Here is an 18,755-nt window from a genome sequence, read left to right on the forward strand (position 1 = left end):
TAAATGGCCTCCTTAATTGGATCATTTGAGTAGCCAGCACACCTGTGCAGGTAGGGCATGACATGATAGGCAGCTGCCTTGATAGCGGGTGGGTGCTGAATGTTCCTAATTGACAAAATAAGATTAATGCTTATGAAGAAATATAAAATCTCATCCCTTCCCCAATATCGCGCCACACCCCTACCCCTTAATTCCCTGGTTGAACGTGATGGACATATGTCTTTTTTCGACCGTACTAACTATGTAACTATGTAACATAACATGGGGGGGGGGGGGGGTCTCCTGGCTGTTCACACAGGTGTGTCATTGCTGTACATTGACCATGCATTGCTTCTGTGGTATTGCAAAGGCAAAGACAAATGCTTCCAGCCATCCATTGCACTAATGGATTGGTCATCAGCTGGCTGTCTATGTCCCGCATCAATATAGACCAAAGTACAGAGGGTTAGGCTATGCTATTGTGCACCTACCTGATGCATCAGAAGGTGCGAGGCCCTTGCTAAATTCTGTGCACAGACTTTGAGATCTATGCTTTAGACTGTATCTAAACCTGCTCCAACATGGACTGACATTCTGGCCTACTTTCAGCCGATGCGACTTGTCTGTCGCTGAACAGTCGCTTTTTATGTATTCAGCACCTATGTATAATGTTGTAAAAATGCTCTAGAAGCTAAAGTCGCAGAAATGTCACACATATTTGGCCTGCAACTTTCTGTGCGACAAATTCAGACAGGAAAAATCAGTATAAATCCTTAGAAAATTATCCCCCAGTGTCTCCATCTGCTGGCGGTATTGAATAAGCATTGCTGCACTGATGGGGTATGCATTAGACGAAAAAAAAGAAGAAAAAGAAGAATAATACGCCCAGAAAAGAGGCGAAAAGGAGAAAAACGTAAAAAAACGTGAAAAAAAAGTAAGAGGAAGAGAAGGGAAAAAAAGGTGGAAATGGGTTTAAAAGTGATTTCGGCGGAGAAATATATATATATATATATATATATATATATATATATATATATATATATATGCGCACACACACACATAGATATAAACGTATTCTCCGTTGAGATATTGCAGCCGCTGCTGTGTCCAGGCCCAGGAGCCTTAGCACTGTGCTGTGATGTCACTCAATACCACTGACATCACTAGGTGTAAACAACATCTCTCCTTTGCTGTGTATGTGACTATGGAGCTGTTTGGTGATGTCGTCTATTACGGCCTTCATAGAAGCAACAGGAGATTGTTGCATCCATCTTGAACCCTCAGAACTACAGTGCTATGATGTCACTCACTTCCACAGGCCTTGCAGAGTGTAAACAACAACAACCCAGCTTTGTTGTGTATGTAACCATAGGGATTTGTGATGTCACCTAGAACCTTCACAGCAGCGACAGCTTTATGAGGAGCATCAGCACTGCTCTGCCTGAGCAGAACCATCACCGCCATAGGTTGTCAAATAACCCGGATTTAACCCACACAGGTAAGTCCAATGGGGTGCAGGCATGTCCTCTATGCTTACAGCTTCCCGTGGGTGTTGGTTTGATACCGTTTGGGGACAGCCAAGGAGGCATCTGCAGGCAACAAAGGTAGGTGTGTGCTTGTGTGTGTGTTTCCTATGCAGATCCTAAGCCCAGTGTCACATGCAAGTAGGAGGAGTAAGAAGGGTTCCTGGCAAATCCGGGTTATGGATTGCATTTAAAAAGGCCCCGTGGGAGTGCAATGGGCCCCTGTCTTGCTGCTTAGCAATAATGGTATGGGTTTAGGTTCTGCTGTGTGTACTGGTGGTTGACTGCCCCCCAGCCCAGAGTGTGCATGGAAAATTGTCTGGCAGCCTCCCTGACAGCAAGCAGTGATAGTGCCCATGAAGGGGACCTTGTTGGGCCCGCCCCTTTCACGGTTATCGCTTCTCGGCCTTTTGGCTAAGATCAAGTGTAGTATCTGTTCTTATCAGTTTAATATCTGATACGTCCCCTATCTGGGGACCATATATTAAATGGATTTTTGAGAACGGGGGCCGATTTCGAAGCTTGCTTCCGTCGCCCTATGCATTGACCCGATATGGCAGTATCTTCGGGTACAGTGCACCACCCCCTTACAGGGTTAAAAAGAAAGATTCCTACTTTCATTGCTACCTGCTTGCTGGCTAGCCAGCTAGCCAGCCCTGTGGGCCTTGCTGCTGCTGCAGCCAAAAAACAAAAGGTGGTGCTGCTGCTGCTTCTGCTGCTTCTGCTTGTGTCTGGCCCCTGTTGGAGCGTCCAGGCACAGGACTTCTGCTGCTGCTGACTAAATGGCCTCCTTAATTGGATCATTTGAGTAGCCAGCACACCTGTGCAGGTAGGGCATGACATGATAGGCAGCTGCCTTGATAGCGGGTGGGTGCTGAATGTTCCTAATTGACAAAATAAGATTAATGCTTATGAAGAAATATAAAATCTCATCCCTTCCCCAATATCGCGCCACACCCCTACCCCTTAATTCCCTGGTTGAACGTGATGGACATATGTCTTTTTTCGACCGTACTAACTATGTAACTATGTAACATAACATGGGGGGGGGGGGGGGGTCTCCTGGCTGTTCACACAGGTGTGTCATTGCTGTACATTGACCATGCATTGCTTCTGTGGTATTGCAAAGGCAAAGACAAATGCTTCCAGCCATCCATTGCACTAATGGATTGGTCATCAGCTGGCTGTCTATGTCCCGCATCAATATAGACCAAAGTACAGAGGGTTAGGCTATGCTATTGTGCACCTACCTGATGCATCAGAAGGTGCGAGGCCCTTGCTAAATTCTGTGCACAGACTTTGAGATCTATGCTTTAGACTGTATCTAAACCTGCTCCAACATGGACTGACATTCTGGCCTACTTTCAGCCGATGCGACTTGTCTGTCGCTGAACAGTCGCTTTTTATGTATTCAGCACCTATGTATAATGTTGTAAAAATGCTCTAGAAGCTAAAGTCGCAGAAATGTCACACATATTTGGCCTGCAACTTTCTGTGCGACAAATTCAGACAGGAAAAATCAGTATAAATCCTTAGAAAATTATCCCCCAGTGTCTCCATCTGCTGGCGGTATTGAATAAGCATTGCTGCACTGATGGGGTATGCATTAGACGAAAAAAAAGAAGAAAAAGAAGAATAATACGCCCAGAAAAGAGGCGAAAAGGAGAAAAACGTAAAAAAACGTGAAAAAAAAGTAAGAGGAAGAGAAGGGAAAAAAAGGTGGAAATGGGTTTAAAAGTGATTTCGGCGGAGAAATATATATATATATATATATATATATATATATATATATATATGCGCACACACACACATAGATATAAACGTATTCTCCGTTGAGATATTGCAGCCGCTGCTGTGTCCAGGCCCAGGAGCCTTAGCACTGTGCTGTGATGTCACTCAATACCACTGACATCACTAGGTGTAAACAACATCTCTCCTTTGCTGTGTATGTGACTATGGAGCTGTTTGGTGATGTCGTCTATTACGGCCTTCATAGAAGCAACAGGAGATTGTTGCATCCATCTTGAACCCTCAGAACTACAGTGCTATGATGTCACTCACTTCCACAGGCCTTGCAGAGTGTAAACAACAACAACCCAGCTTTGTTGTGTATGTAACCAAAGGGATTTGTGATGTCACCTAGAACCTTCACAGCAGCGACAGCTTTATGAGGAGCATCAGCACTGCTCTGCCTGAGCAGAACCATCACCGCCATAGGTTGTCAAATAACCCGGATTTAACCCACACAGGTAAGTCCAATGGGGTGCAGGCATGTCCTCTATGCTTACAGCTTCCCGTGGGTGTTGGTTTGATACCGTTTGGGGACAGCCAAGGAGGCATCTGCAGGCAACAAAGGTAGGTGTGTGCTTGTGTGTGTGTTTCCTATGCAGATCCTAAGCCCAGTGTCACATGCAAGTAGGAGGAGTAAGAAGGGTTCCTGGCAAATCCGGGTTATGGATTGCATTTAAAAAGGCCCCGTGGGAGTGCAATGGGCCCCTGTCTTGCTGCTTAGCAATAATGGTATGGGTTTAGGTTCTGCTGTGTGTACTGGTGGTTGACTGCCCCCCAGCCCAGAGTGTGCATGGAAAATTGTCTGGCAGCCTCCCTGACAGCAAGCAGTGATAGTGCCCATGAAGGGGACCTTGTTGGGCCCGCCCCTTTCACGGTTATCGCTTCTCGGCCTTTTGGCTAAGATCAAGTGTAGTATCTGTTCTTATCAGTTTAATATCTGATACGTCCCCTATCTGGGGACCATATATTAAATGGATTTTTGAGAACGGGGGCCGATTTCGAAGCTTGCTTCCGTCGCCCTATGCATTGACCCGATATGGCAGTATCTTCGGGTACAGTGCACCACCCCCTTACAGGGTTAAAAAGAAAGATTCCTACTTTCATTGCTACCTGCTTGCTGGCTAGCCAGCTAGCCAGCCCTGTGGGCCTTGCTGCTGCTGCAGCCAAAAAACAAAAGGTGGTGCTGCTGCTGCTTCTGCTGCTTCTGCTTCTGCTTGTGTCTGGCCCCTGTTGGAGCGTCCAGGCACAGGACTTCTGCTGCTGCTGACTAAATGGCCTCCTTAATTGGATCATTTGAGTAGCCAGCACACCTGTGCAGGTAGGGCATGACATGATAGGCAGCTGCCTTGATAGCGGGTGGGTGCTGAATGTTCCTAATTGACAAAATAAGATTAATGCTTATGAAGAAATATAAAATCTCATCCCTTCCCCAATATCGCGCCACACCCCTACCCCTTAATTCCCTGGTTGAACGTGATGGACATATGTCTTTTTTCGACCGTACTAACTATGTAACTATGTAACATAACATGGGGGGGGGGGGGGGGGGGTCTCCTGGCTGTTCACACAGGTGTGTCATTGCTGTACATTGACCATGCATTGCTTCTGTGGTATTGCAAAGGCAAAGACAAATGCTTCCAGCCATCCATTGCACTAATGGATTGGTCATCAGCTGGCTGTCTATGTCCCGCATCAATATAGACCAAAGTACAGAGGGTTAGGCTATGCTATTGTGCACCTACCTGATGCATCAGAAGGTGCGAGGCCCTTGCTAAATTCTGTGCACAGACTTTGAGATCTATGCTTTAGACTGTATCTAAACCTGCTCCAACATGGACTGACATTCTGGCCTACTTTCAGCCGATGCGACTTGTCTGTCGCTGAACAGTCGCTTTTTATGTATTCAGCACCTATGTATAATGTTGTAAAAATGCTCTAGAAGCTAAAGTCGCAGAAATGTCACACATATTTGGCCTGCAACTTTCTGTGCGACAAATTCAGACAGGAAAAATCAGTATAAATCCTTAGAAAATTATCCCCCAGTGTCTCCATCTGCTGGCGGTATTGAATAAGCATTGCTGCACTGATGGGGTATGCATTAGACGAAAAAAAAGAAGAAAAAGAAGAATAATACGCCCAGAAAAGAGGCGAAAAGGAGAAAAACGTAAAAAAACGTGAAAAAAAAGTAAGAGGAAGAGAAGGGAAAAAAAGGTGGAAATGGGTTTAAAAGTGATTTCGGCGGAGAAATATATATATATATATATATATATATATATATATATATATATATGCGCACACACACACATAGATATAAACGTATTCTCCGTTGAGATATTGCAGCCGCTGCTGTGTCCAGGCCCAGGAGCCTTAGCACTGTGCTGTGATGTCACTCAATACCACTGACATCACTAGGTGTAAACAACATCTCTCCTTTGCTGTGTATGTGACTATGGAGCTGTTTGGTGATGTCGTCTATTACGGCCTTCATAGAAGCAACAGGAGATTGTTGCATCCATCTTGAACCCTCAGAACTACAGTGCTATGATGTCACTCACTTCCACAGGCCTTGCAGAGTGTAAACAACAACAACCCAGCTTTGTTGTGTATGTAACCATAGGGATTTGTGATGTCACCTAGAACCTTCACAGCAGCGACAGCTTTATGAGGAGCATCAGCACTGCTCTGCCTGAGCAGAACCATCACCGCCATAGGTTGTCAAATAACCCGGATTTAACCCACACAGGTAAGTCCAATGGGGTGCAGGCATGTCCTCTATGCTTACAGCTTCCCGTGGGTGTTGGTTTGATACCGTTTGGGGACAGCCAAGGAGGCATCTGCAGGCAACAAAGGTAGGTGTGTGCTTGTGTGTGTGTTTCCTATGCAGATCCTAAGCCCAGTGTCACATGCAAGTAGGAGGAGTAAGAAGGGTTCCTGGCAAATCCGGGTTATGGATTGCATTTAAAAAGGCCCCGTGGGAGTGCAATGGGCCCCTGTCTTGCTGCTTAGCAATAATGGTATGGGTTTAGGTTCTGCTGTGTGTACTGGTGGTTGACTGCCCCCCAGCCCAGAGTGTGCATGGAAAATTGTCTGGCAGCCTCCCTGACAGCAAGCAGTGATAGTGCCCATGAAGGGGACCTTGTTGGGCCCGCCCCTTTCACGGTTATCGCTTCTCGGCCTTTTGGCTAAGATCAAGTGTAGTATCTGTTCTTATCAGTTTAATATCTGATACGTCCCCTATCTGGGGACCATATATTAAATGGATTTTTGAGAACGGGGGCCGATTTCGAAGCTTGCTTCCGTCGCCCTATGCATTGACCCGATATGGCAGTATCTTCGGGTACAGTGCACCACCCCCTTACAGGGTTAAAAAGAAAGATTCCTACTTTCATTGCTACCTGCTTGCTGGCTAGCCAGCTAGCCAGCCCTGTGGGCCTTGCTGCTGCTGCAGCCAAAAAACAAAAGGTGGTGCTGCTGCTGCTGCTTCTGCTGCTTCTGCTTGTGTCTGGCCGCTGTTGGAGCGTCCAGGCACAGGACTTCTGCTGCTGCTGACTAAATGGCCTCCTTAATTGGATCATTTGAGTAGCCAGCACACCTGTGCAGGTAGGGCATGACATGATAGGCAGCTGCCTTGATAGCGGGTGGGTGCTGAATGTTCCTAATTGACAAAATAAGATTAATGCTTATGAAGAAATATAAAATCTCATCCCTTCCCCAATATCGCGCCACACCCCTACCCCTTAATTCCCTGGTTGAACTTGATGGACATATGTCTTTTTTCGACCGTACTAACTATGTAACTATGTAACATAACATGGGGGGGGGGTCTCCTGGCTGTTCACACAGGTGTGTCATTGCTGTACATTGACCATGCATTGCTTCTGTGGTATTGCAAAGGCAAAGACAAATGCTTCCAGCCATCCATTGCACTAATGGATTGGTCATCAGCTGGCTGTCTATGTCCCGCATCAATATAGACCAAAGTACAGAGGGTTAGGCTATGCTATTGTGCACCTACCTGATGCATCAGAAGGTGCGAGGCCCTTGCTAAATTCTGTGCACAGACTTTGAGATCTATACTTTAGACTGTATCTAAACCTGCTCCAACATGGACTGACATTCTGGCCTACTTTCAGCCGATGCGACTTGTCTGTCGCTGAACAGTCGCTTTTTATGTATTCAGCACCTATGTATAATGTTGTAAAAATGCTCTAGAAGCTAAAGTCGCAGAAATGTCACACATATTTGGCCTGCAACTTTCTGTGCGACAAATTCAGACAGGAAAAATCAGTATAAATCCTTAGAAAATTATCCCCCAGTGTCTCCATCTGCTGGCGGTATTGAATAAGCATTGCTGCACTGATGGGGTATGCATTAGACGAAAAAAAAGAAGAAAAAGAAGAATAATACGCCCAGAAAAGAGGCGAAAAGGAGAAAAACGTAAAAAAACGTGAAAAAAAAGTAAGAGGAAGAGAAGGGAAAAAAAGGTGGAAATGGGTTTAAAAGTGATTTCGGCGGAGAAATATATATATATATATATATATATATATATATATATATATATACGCGCACACACACACATATATATAAACGTATTCTCCGTTGAGATATTGCAGCCGCTGCTGTGTCCAGGCCCAGGAGCCTTAGCACTGTGCTGTGATGTCACTCAATACCACTGACATCACTAGGTGTAAACAACATCTCTCCTTTGCTGTGTATGTGACTATGGAGCTGTTTGGTGATGTCGTCTATTATGGCCTTCATAGAAGCAACAGGAGATTGTTGCATCCATCTAGAACCCTCAGAACTACAGTGCTATGATGTCACTCACTTCCACAGGCCTTGCAGAGTGTAAACAACAACAACCCAGCTTTGTTGTGTATGTAACCATAGGGATTTGTGATGTCACCTAGAACCTTCACAGCAGCGACAGCTTTATGAGGAGCATCAGCACTGCTCTGCCTGAGCAGAACCATCACCGCCATAGGTTGTCAAATAACCCGGGTTTAACCCACACAGGTAAGTCCAATGGGGTGCAGGCATGTCCTCTATGCTTACAGCTTCCCGTGGGTGTTGGTTTGATACCGTTTGGGGACAGCCAAGGAGGCATCTGCAGGCAACAAAGGTAGGTGTGTGCTTGTGTGTGTGTTTCCTATGCAGATCCTAAGCCCAGTGTCACATGCAAGTAGGAGGAGTAAGAAGGGTTCCTGGCAAATCCGGGTTATGGATTGCATTTAAAAAGGCCCCGTGGGAGTGCAATGGGCCCCTGTCTTGCTGCTTAGCAATAATGGTATGGGTTTAGGTTCTGCTGTGTGTACTGGTGGTTGACTGCCCCCCAGCCCAGAGTGTGCATGGAAAATTGTCTGGCAGCCTCCCTGACAGCAAGCAGTGATAGTGCCCATGAAGGGGACCTTGTTGGGCCCGCCCCTTTCACGGTTATCGCTTCTCGGCCTTTTGGCTAAGATCAAGTGTAGTATCTGTTCTTATCAGTTTAATATCTGATACGTCCCCTATCTGGGGACCATATATTAAATGGATTTTTGAGAACGGGGGCCGATTTCGAAGCTTGCTTCCGTCGCCCTATGCATTGACCCGATATGGCAGTATCTTCGGGTACAGTGCACCACCCCCTTACAGGGTTAAAAAGAAAGATTCCTACTTTCATTGCTACCTGCTTGCTGGCTAGCCAGCTAGCCAGCCCTGTGGGCCTTGCTGCTGCTGCAGCCAAAAAACAAAAGGTGGTGCTGCTGCTGCTGCTTCTGCTGCTTCTGCTTGTGTCTGGCCGCTGTTGGAGCGTCCAGGCACAGGACTTCTGCTGCTGCTGACTAAATGGCCTCCTTAATTGGATCATTTGAGTAGCCAGCACACCTGTGCAGGTAGGGCATGACATGATAGGCAGCTGCCTTGATAGCGGGTGGGTGCTGAATGTTCCTAATTGACAAAATAAGATTAATGCTTATGAAGAAATATAAAATCTCATCCCTTCCCCAATATCGCGCCACACCCCTACCCCTTAATTCCCTGGTTGAACTTGATGGACATATGTCTTTTTTCGACCGTACTAACTATGTAACTATGTAACATAACATGGGGGGGGGGTCTCCTGGCTGTTCACACAGGTGTGTCATTGCTGTACATTGACCATGCATTGCTTCTGTGGTATTGCAAAGGCAAAGACAAATGCTTCCAGCCATCCATTGCACTAATGGATTGGTCATCAGCTGGCTGTCTATGTCCCGCATCAATATAGACCAAAGTACAGAGGGTTAGGCTATGCTATTGTGCACCTACCTGATGCATCAGAAGGTGCGAGGCCCTTGCTAAATTCTGTGCACAGACTTTGAGATCTATACTTTAGACTGTATCTAAACCTGCTCCAACATGGACTGACATTCTGGCCTACTTTCAGCCGATGCGACTTGTCTGTCGCTGAACAGTCGCTTTTTATGTATTCAGCACCTATGTATAATGTTGTAAAAATGCTCTAGAAGCTAAAGTCGCAGAAATGTCACACATATTTGGCCTGCAACTTTCTGTGCGACAAATTCAGACAGGAAAAATCAGTATAAATCCTTAGAAAATTATCCCCCAGTGTCTCCATCTGCTGGCGGTATTGAATAAGCATTGCTGCACTGATGGGGTATGCATTAGACGAAAAAAAAAGAAGAAAAAGAAGAATAATACGCCCAGAAAAGAGGCGAAAAGGAGAAAAACGTAAAAAAACGTGAAAAAAAAGTAAGAGGAAGAGAAGGGAAAAAAAGGTGGAAATGGGTTTAAAAGTGATTTCGGCGGAGAAATATATATATATATATATATATATATATATATATATATATATATATATACGCGCACACACACACATATATATAAACGTATTCTCCGTTGAGATATTGCAGCCGCTGCTGTGTCCAGGCCCAGGAGCCTTAGCACTGTGCTGTGATGTCACTCAATACCACTGACATCACTAGGTGTAAACAACATCTCTCCTTTGCTGTGTATGTGACTATGGAGCTGTTTGGTGATGTCGTCTATTATGGCCTTCATAGAAGCAACAGGAGATTGTTGCATCCATCTAGCTCAGAACTACAGTGCTATGATGTCACTCACTTCCACAGGCCTTGCAGAGTGTAAACAACAACAACCCAGCTTTGTTGTGTATGTAACCATAGGGATTTGTGATGTCACCTAGAACCTTCACAGCAGCGACAGCTTTATGAGGAGCATCAGCACTGCTCTGCCTGAGCAGAACCATCACCGCCATAGGTTGTCAAATAACCCGGGTTTAACCCACACAGGTAAGTCCAATGGGGTGCAGGCATGTCCTCTATGCTTACAGCTTCCCGTGGGTGTTGGTTTGATACCGTTTGGGGACAGCCAAGGAGGCATCTGCAGGCAACAAAGGTAGGTGTGTGCTTGTGTGTGTGTTTCCTATGCAGATCCTAAGCCCAGTGTCACATGCAAGTAGGAGGAGTAAGAAGGGTTCCTGGCAAATCCGGGTTATGGATTGCATTTAAAAAGGCCCCGTGGGAGTGCAATGGGCCCCTGTCTTGCTGCTTAGCAATAATGGTATGGGTTTAGGTTCTGCTGTGTGTACTGGTGGTTGACTGCCCCCCAGCCCAGAGTGTGCATGGAAAATTGTCTGGCAGCCTCCCTGACAGCAAGCAGTGATAGTGCCCATGAAGGGGACCTTGTTGGGCCCGCCCCTTTCACGGTTATCGCTTCTCGGCCTTTTGGCTAAGATCAAGTGTAGTATCTGTTCTTATCAGTTTAATATCTGATACGTCCCCTATCTGGGGACCATATATTAAATGGATTTTTGAGAACGGGGGCCGATTTCGAAGCTTGCTTCCGTCGCCCTATGCATTGACCCGATATGGCAGTATCTTCGGGTACAGTGCACCACCCCCTTACAGGGTTAAAAAGAAAGATTCCTACTTTCATTGCTACCTGCTTGCTGGCTAGCCAGCTAGCCAGCCCTGTGGGCCTTGCTGCTGCTGCAGCCAAAAAACAAAAGGTGGTGCTGCTGCTGCTGCTTCTGCTTGTGTCTGGCCGCTGTTGGAGCGTCCAGGCACAGGACTTCTGCTGCTGCTGACTAAATGGCCTCCTTAATTGGATCATTTGAGTAGCCAGCACACCTGTGCAGGTAGGGCATGACATGATAGGCAGCTGCCTTGATAGCGGGTGGGTGCTGAATGTTCCTAATTGACAAAATAAGATTAATGCTTATGAAGAAATATAAAATCTCATCCCTTCCCCAATATCGCGCCACACCCCTACCCCTTAATTCCCTGGTTGAACTTGATGGACATATGTCTTTTTTCGACCGTACTAACTATGTAACTATGTAACATAACATGGGGGGGGGGTCTCCTGGCTGTTCACACAGGTGTGTCATTGCTGTACATTGACCATGCATTGCTTCTGTGGTATTGCAAAGGCAAAGACAAATGCTTCCAGCCATCCATTGCACTAATGGATTGGTCATCAGCTGGCTGTCTATGTCCCGCATCAATATAGACCAAAGTACAGAGGGTTAGGCTATGCTATTGTGCACCTACCTGATGCATCAGAAGGTGCGAGGCCCTTGCTAAATTCTGTGCACAGACTTTGAGATCTATACTTTAGACTGTATCTAAACCTGCTCCAACATGGACTGACATTCTGGCCTACTTTCAGCCGATGCGACTTGTCTGTCGCTGAACAGTCGCTTTTTATGTATTCAGCACCTATGTATAATGTTGTAAAAATGCTCTAGAAGCTAAAGTCGCAGAAATGTCACACATATTTGGCCTGCAACTTTCTGTGCGACAAATTCAGACAGGAAAAATCAGTATAAATCCTTAGAAAATTATCCCCCAGTGTCTCCATCTGCTGGTGGTATTGAATAAGCATTGCTGCACTGATGGGGTATGCATTAGACGAAAAAAAAGAAGAAAAAGAAGAATAATACGCCCAGAAAAGAGGCGAAAAGGAGAAAAACGTAAAAAAACGTGAAAAAAAAGTAAGAGGAAGAGAAGGGAAAAAAAGGTGGAAATGGGTTTAAAAGTGATTTCGGCGGAGAAATATATATATATATATATATATATATATATATATATATATATACGCGCACACACACACATAGATATAAACGTATTCTCCGTTGAGATATTGCAGCCGCTGCTGTGTCCAGGCCCAGGAGCCTTAGCACTGTGCTGTGATGTCACTCAATACCACTGACATCACTAGGTGTAAACAACATCTCTCCTTTGCTGTGTATGTGACTATGGAGCTGTTTGGTGATGTCGTCTATTATGGCCTTCATAGAAGCAACAGGAGATTGTTGCATCCATCTAGAACCCTCAGAACTACAGTGCTATGATGTCACTCACTTCCACAGGCCTTGCAGAGTGTAAACAACAACAACCCAGCTTTGTTGTGTATGTAACCATAGGGATTTGTGATGTCACCTAGAACCTTCACAGCAGCGACAGCTTTATGAGGAGCATCAGCACTGCTCTGCCTGAGCAGAACCATCACCGCCATAGGTTGTCAAATAACCCGGGTTTAACCCACACAGGTAAGTCCAATGGGGTGCAGGCATGTCCTCTATGCTTACAGCTTCCCGTGGGTGTTGGTTTGATACCGTTTGGGGACAGCCAAGGAGGCATCTGCAGGCAACAAAGGTAGGTGTGTGCTTGTGTGTGTGTTTCCTATGCAGATCCTAAGCCCAGTGTCACATGCAAGTAGGAGGAGTAAGAAGGGTTCCTGGCAAATCCGGGTTATGGATTGCATTTAAAAAGGCCCCGTGGGAGTGCAATGGGCCCCTGTCTTGCTGCTTAGCAATAATGGTATGGGTTTAGGTTCTGCTGTGTGTACTGGTGGTTGACTGCCCCCCAGCCCAGAGTGTGCATGGAAAATTGTCTGGCAGCCTCCCTGACAGCAAGCAGTGATAGTGCCCATGAAGGGGACCTTGTTGGGCCCGCCCCTTTCACGGTTATCGCTTCTCGGCCTTTTGGCTAAGATCAAGTGTAGTATCTGTTCTTATCAGTTTAATATCTGATACGTCCCCTATCTGGGGACCATATATTAAATGGATTTTTGAGAACGGGGGCCGATTTCGAAGCTTGCTTCCGTCGCCCTATGCATTGACCCGATATGGCAGTATCTTCGGGTACAGTGCACCACCCCCTTACAGGGTGTTAAAAAGAAAGATTCCTACTTTCATTGCTACCTGCTTGCTGGCTAGCCAGCTAGCCAGCCCTGTGGGCCTTGCTGCTGCTGCAGCCAAAAAACAAAAGGTGGTGCTGCTGCTGCTGCTTCTGCTGCTTCTGCTTGTGTCTGGCCGCTGTTGGAGCGTCCAGGCACAGGACTTCTGCTGCTGCTGACTAAATGGCCTCCTTAATTGGATCATTTGAGTAGCCAGCACACCTGTGCAGGTAGGGCATGACATGATAGGCAGCTGCCTTGATAGCGGGTGGGTGCTGAATGTTCCTAATTGACAAAATAAGATTAATGCTTATGAAGAAATATAAAATCTCATCCCTTCCCCAATATCGCGCCACACCCCTACCCCTTAATTCCCTGGTTGAACTTGATGGACATATGTCTTTTTTCGACCGTACTAACTATGTAACTATGTAACATAACATGGGGGGGGGGGTCTCCTGGCTGTTCACACAGGTGTGTCATTGCTGTACATTGACCATGCATTGCTTCTGTGGTATTGCAAAGGCAAAGACAAATGCTTCCAGCCATCCATTGCACTAATGGATTGGTCATCAGCTGGCTGTCTATGTCCCGCATCAATATAGACCAAAGTACAGAGGGTTAGGCTATGCTATTGTGCACCTACCTGATGCATCAGAAGGTGCGAGGCCCTTGCTAAATTCTGTGCACAGACTTTGAGATCTATACTTTAGACTGTATCTAAACCTGCTCCAACATGGACTGACATTCTGGCCTACTTTCAGCCGATGCGACTTGTCTGTCGCTGAACAGTCGCTTTTTATGTATTCAGCACCTATGTATAATGTTGTAAAAATGCTCTAGAAGCTAAAGTCGCAGAAATGTCACACATATTTGGCCTGCAACTTTCTGTGCGACAAATTCAGACAGGAAAAATCAGTATAAATCCTTAGAAAATTATCCCCCAGTGTCTCCATCTGCTGGCGGTATTGAATAAGCATTGCTGCACTGATGGGGTATGCATTAGACGAAAAAAAAGAAGAAAAAGAAGAATAATACGCCCAGAAAAGAGGCGAAAAGGAGAAAAACGTAAAAAAACGTGAAAAAAAAGTAAGAGGAAGAGAAGGGAAAAAAAGGTGGAAATGGGTTTAAAAGTGATTTCGGCGGAGAAATATATATATATATATATATATATATATATATATATATATACGCGCACACACACACATATATATAAACGTATTCTCCGTTGAGATATTGCAGCCGCTGCTGTGTCCAGGCCCAGGAGCCTTAGCACTGTGCTGTGATGTCACTCAATACCACTGACATCACTAGGTGTAAACAACATCTCTCCTTTGCTGTGTATGTGACTATGGAGCTGTTTGGTGATGTCGTCTATTATGGCCTTCATAGAAGCAACAGGAGATTGTTGCATCCATCTAGAACCCTCAGAACTACAGTGCTATGATGTCACTCACTTCCACAGGCCTTGCAGAGTGTAAACAACAACAACCCAGCTTTGTTGTGTATGTAACCATAGGGATTTGTGATGTCACCTAGAACCTTCACAGCAGCGACAGCTTTATGAGGAGCATCAGCACTGCTCTGCCTGAGCAGAACCATCACCGCCATAGGTTGTCAAATAACCCGGGTTTAACCCACACAGGTAAGTCCAATGGGGTGCAGGCATGTCCTCTATGCTTACAGCTTCCCGTGGGTGTTGGTTTGATACCGTTTGGGGACAGCCAAGGAGGCATCTGCAGGCAACAAAGGTAGGTGTGTGCTTGTGTGTGTGTTTCCTATGCAGATCCTAAGCCCAGTGTCACATGCAAGTAGGAGGAGTAAGAAGGGTTCCTGCAAATCCGGGTTATGGATTGCATTTAAAAAGGCCCCGTGGGAGTGCAATGGGCCCCTGTCTTGCTGCTTAGCAATAATGGTATGGGTTTAGGTTCTGCTGTGTGTACTGGTGGTTGACTGCCCCCCAGCCCAGAGTGTGCATGGAAAATTGTCTGGCAGCCTCCCTGACAGCAAGCAGTGATAGTGCCCATGAAGGGGGACCTTGTTGGGCCCGCCCCTTTCACGGTTATCGCTTCTCGGCCTTTTGGCTAAGATCAAGTGTAGTATCTGTTCTTATCAGTTTAATATCTGATACGTCCCCTATCTGGGGACCATATATTAAATGGATTTTTGAGAACGGGGGCCGATTTCGAAGCTTGCTTCCGTCGCCCTATGCATTGACCCGATATGGCAGTATCTTCGGGTACAGTGCACCACCCCCTTACAGGGTTAAAAAGAAAGATTCCTACTTTCATTGCTACCTGCTTGCTGGCTAGCCAGCTAGCCAGCCCTGTGGGCCTTGCTGCTGCTGCAGCCAAAAACAAAAGGTGGTGCTGCTGCTGCTGCTTCTGCTGCTTCTGCTTGTGTCTGGCCGCTGTTGGAGCGTCCAGGCACAGGACTTCTGCTGCTGCTGACTAAATGGCCTCCTTAATTGGATCATTTGAGTAGCCAGCACACCTGTGCAGGTAGGGCATGACATGATAGGCAGCTGCCTTGATAGCGGGTGGGTGCTGAATGTTCCTAATTGACAAAATAAGATTAATGCTTATGAAGAAATATAAAATCTCATCCCTTCCCCAATATCGCGCCACACCCCTACCCCTTAATTCCCTGGTTGAACTTGATGGACATATGTCTTTTTTCGACCGTACTAACTATGTAACTATGTAACATAACATGGGGGGGGGGTCTCCTGGCTGTTCACACAGGTGTGTCATTGCTGTACATTGACCATGCATTGCTTCTGTGGTATTGCAAAGGCAAAGACAAATGCTTCCAGCCATCCATTGCACTAATGGATTGGTCATCAGCTGGCTGTCTATGTCCCGCATCAATATAGACCAAAGTACAGAGGGTTAGGCTATGCTATTGTGCACCTACCTGATGCATCAGAAGGTGCGAGGCCCTTGCTAAATTCTGTGCACAGACTTTGAGATCTATACTTTAGACTGTATCTAAACCTGCTCCAACATGGACTGACATTCTGGCCTACTTTCAGCCGATGCGACTTGTCTGTCGCTGAACAGTCGCTTTTTATGTATTCAGCACCTATGTATAATGTTGTAAAAATGCTCTAGAAGCTAAAGTCGCAGAAATGTCACACATATTTGGCCTGCAACTTTCTGTGCGACAAATTCAGACAGGAAAAATCAGTATAAATCCTTAGAAAATTATCCCCCAGTGTCTCCATCTGCTGGCGGTATTGAATAAGCATTGCTGCACTGATGGGGTATGCATTAGACGAAAAAAAGAAGAAAAAGAAGAATAATACGCCCAGAAAAGAGGCGAAAAGGAGAAAAACGTAAAAAAACGTGAAAAAAAAGTAAGAGGAAGAGAAGGGAAAAAAAGGTGGAAATGGGTTTTAAAAGTGATTTCGGCGGAGAAATATATATATATATATATATATATATATATATATATATATATATATATACGCGCACACACACACATATATATAAACGTATTCTCCGTTGAGATATTGCAGCCGCTGCTGTGTCCAGGCCCAGGAGCCTTAGCACTGTGCTGTGATGTCACTCAATACCACTGACATCACTAGGTGTAAACAACATCTCTCCTTTGCTGTGTATGTGACTATGGAGCTGTTTGGTGATGTCGTCTATTATGGCCTTCATAGAAGCAACAGGAGATTGTTGCATCCATCTAGAACCCTCAGAACTACAGTGCTATGATGTCACTCACTTCCACAGGCCTTGCAGAGTGTAAACAACAACAACCCAGCTTTGTTGTGTATGTAACCATAGGGATTTGTGATGTCACCTAGAACCTTCACAGCAGCGACAGCTTTATGAGGAGCATCAGCACTGCTCTGCCTGAGCAGAACCATCACCGCCATAGGTTGTCAAATAACCCGGGTTTAACCCACACAGGTAAGTCCAATGGGGTGCAGGCATGTCCTCTATGCTTACAGCTTCCCGTGGGTGTTGGTTTGATACCGTTTGGGGACAGCCAAGGAGGCATCTGCAGGCAACAAAGGTAGGTGTGTGCTTGTGTGTGTGTTTCCTATGCAGATCCTAAGCCCAGTGTCACATGCAAGTAGGAGGAGTAAGAAGGGTTCCTGGCAAATCCGGGTTATGGATTGCATTTAAAAAGGCCCCGTGGGAGTGCAATGGGCCCCTGTCTTGCTGCTTAGCAATAATGGTATGGGTTTAGGTTCTGCTGTGTGTACTGGTGGTTGACTGCCCCCCAGCCCAGAGTGTGCATGGAAAATTGTCTGGCAGCCTCCCTGACAGCAAGCAGTGATAGTGCCCATGAAGGGGACCTTGTTGGGCCCGCCCTTTCACGGTTATCGCTTCTCGGCCTTTTGGCTAAGATCAAGTGTAGTATCTGTTCTTATCAGTTTAATATCTGATACGTCCCCTATCTGGGGGACCATATATTAAATGGATTTTTGAGAACGGGGGCCGATTTCGAAGCTTGCTTCCGTCGCCCTATGCATTGACCCGATATGGCAGTATCTTCGGGTACAGTGCACCACCCCCTTACAGGGTTAAAAAGAAAGATTCCTACTTTCATTGCTACCTGCTTGCTGGCTAGCCAGCTAGCCAGCCCTGTGGGCCTTGCTGCTGCTGCAGCCAAAAAACAAAAGGTGGTGCTGCTGCTGCTGCTTCTGCTGCTTCTGCTTGTGTCTGGCCGCTGTTGGAGCGTCCAGGCACAGGACTTCTGCTGCTGCTGACTAAATGGCCTCCTTAATTGGATCATTTGAGTAGCCAGCACACCTGTGCAGGTAGGGCATGACATGATAGGCAGCTGCCTTGATAGCGGGTGGGTGCTGAATGTTCCTAATTGACAAAATAAGATTAATGCTTATGAAGAAATATAAAATCTCATCCCTTCCCCAATATCGCGCCACACCCCTACCCCTTAATTCCCTGGTTGAACTTGATGGACATATGTCTTTTTTCGACCGTACTAACTATGTAACTATGTAACATAACATGGGGGGGGGGTCTCCTGGCTGTTCACACAGGTGTGTCATTGCTGTACATTGACCATGCATTGCTTCTGTGGTATTGCAAAGGCAAAGACAAATGCTTCCAGCCATCCATTGCACTAATGGATTGGTCATCAGCTGGCTGTCTATGTCCCGCATCAATATAGACCAAAGTACAGAGGGTTAGGCTATGCTATTGTGCACCTACCTGATGCATCAGAAGGTGCGAGGCCCTTGCTAAATTCTGTGCACAGACTTTGAGATCTATACTTTAGACTGTATCTAAACCT

General features: G+C 46.0%; 8 non-coding genes across 8 annotated transcripts; all 8 read left to right on the forward strand.

The window, feature by feature from the left end:
* The first annotated feature begins 1,896 nt into the window (after positions 1 to 1,896).
* Positions 1,897 to 2,087, forward strand: LOC130328990 (U2 spliceosomal RNA). The gene has a single exon (XR_008872828.1). It is a non-coding gene; the product is annotated as a U2 spliceosomal RNA (small nuclear RNA).
* A 2,083-nt stretch (positions 2,088 to 4,170) lies between these two features.
* Positions 4,171 to 4,361, forward strand: LOC130328991 (U2 spliceosomal RNA). The gene has a single exon (XR_008872829.1). It is a non-coding gene; the product is annotated as a U2 spliceosomal RNA (small nuclear RNA).
* A 2,094-nt stretch (positions 4,362 to 6,455) lies between these two features.
* Positions 6,456 to 6,646, forward strand: LOC130328993 (U2 spliceosomal RNA). The gene has a single exon (XR_008872830.1). It is a non-coding gene; the product is annotated as a U2 spliceosomal RNA (small nuclear RNA).
* A 2,082-nt stretch (positions 6,647 to 8,728) lies between these two features.
* Positions 8,729 to 8,919, forward strand: LOC130328994 (U2 spliceosomal RNA). Its single transcript, XR_008872831.1, has one exon. It is a non-coding gene; the product is annotated as a U2 spliceosomal RNA (small nuclear RNA).
* Positions 8,920 to 11,004: 2,085 nt separating this feature from the next.
* LOC130328995 (U2 spliceosomal RNA) lies at positions 11,005 to 11,195 on the forward strand. The gene has a single exon (XR_008872832.1). It is a non-coding gene; the product is annotated as a U2 spliceosomal RNA (small nuclear RNA).
* A 2,073-nt stretch (positions 11,196 to 13,268) lies between these two features.
* Positions 13,269 to 13,459, forward strand: LOC130328997 (U2 spliceosomal RNA). The gene has a single exon (XR_008872834.1). It is a non-coding gene; the product is annotated as a U2 spliceosomal RNA (small nuclear RNA).
* Positions 13,460 to 15,542: 2,083 nt separating this feature from the next.
* LOC130328999 (U2 spliceosomal RNA) lies at positions 15,543 to 15,733 on the forward strand. Its single transcript, XR_008872835.1, has one exon. It is a non-coding gene; the product is annotated as a U2 spliceosomal RNA (small nuclear RNA).
* A 2,086-nt stretch (positions 15,734 to 17,819) lies between these two features.
* Positions 17,820 to 18,011, forward strand: LOC130329004 (U2 spliceosomal RNA). The gene has a single exon (XR_008872840.1). It is a non-coding gene; the product is annotated as a U2 spliceosomal RNA (small nuclear RNA).
* The last annotated feature ends 744 nt before the right edge of the window (positions 18,012 to 18,755 follow it).

Source organism: Hyla sarda, unplaced genomic scaffold (genome assembly GCF_029499605.1).
Source record: "Hyla sarda isolate aHylSar1 unplaced genomic scaffold, aHylSar1.hap1 scaffold_315, whole genome shotgun sequence".
NCBI lineage: Eukaryota > Metazoa > Chordata > Amphibia > Anura > Hylidae > Hyla > Hyla sarda.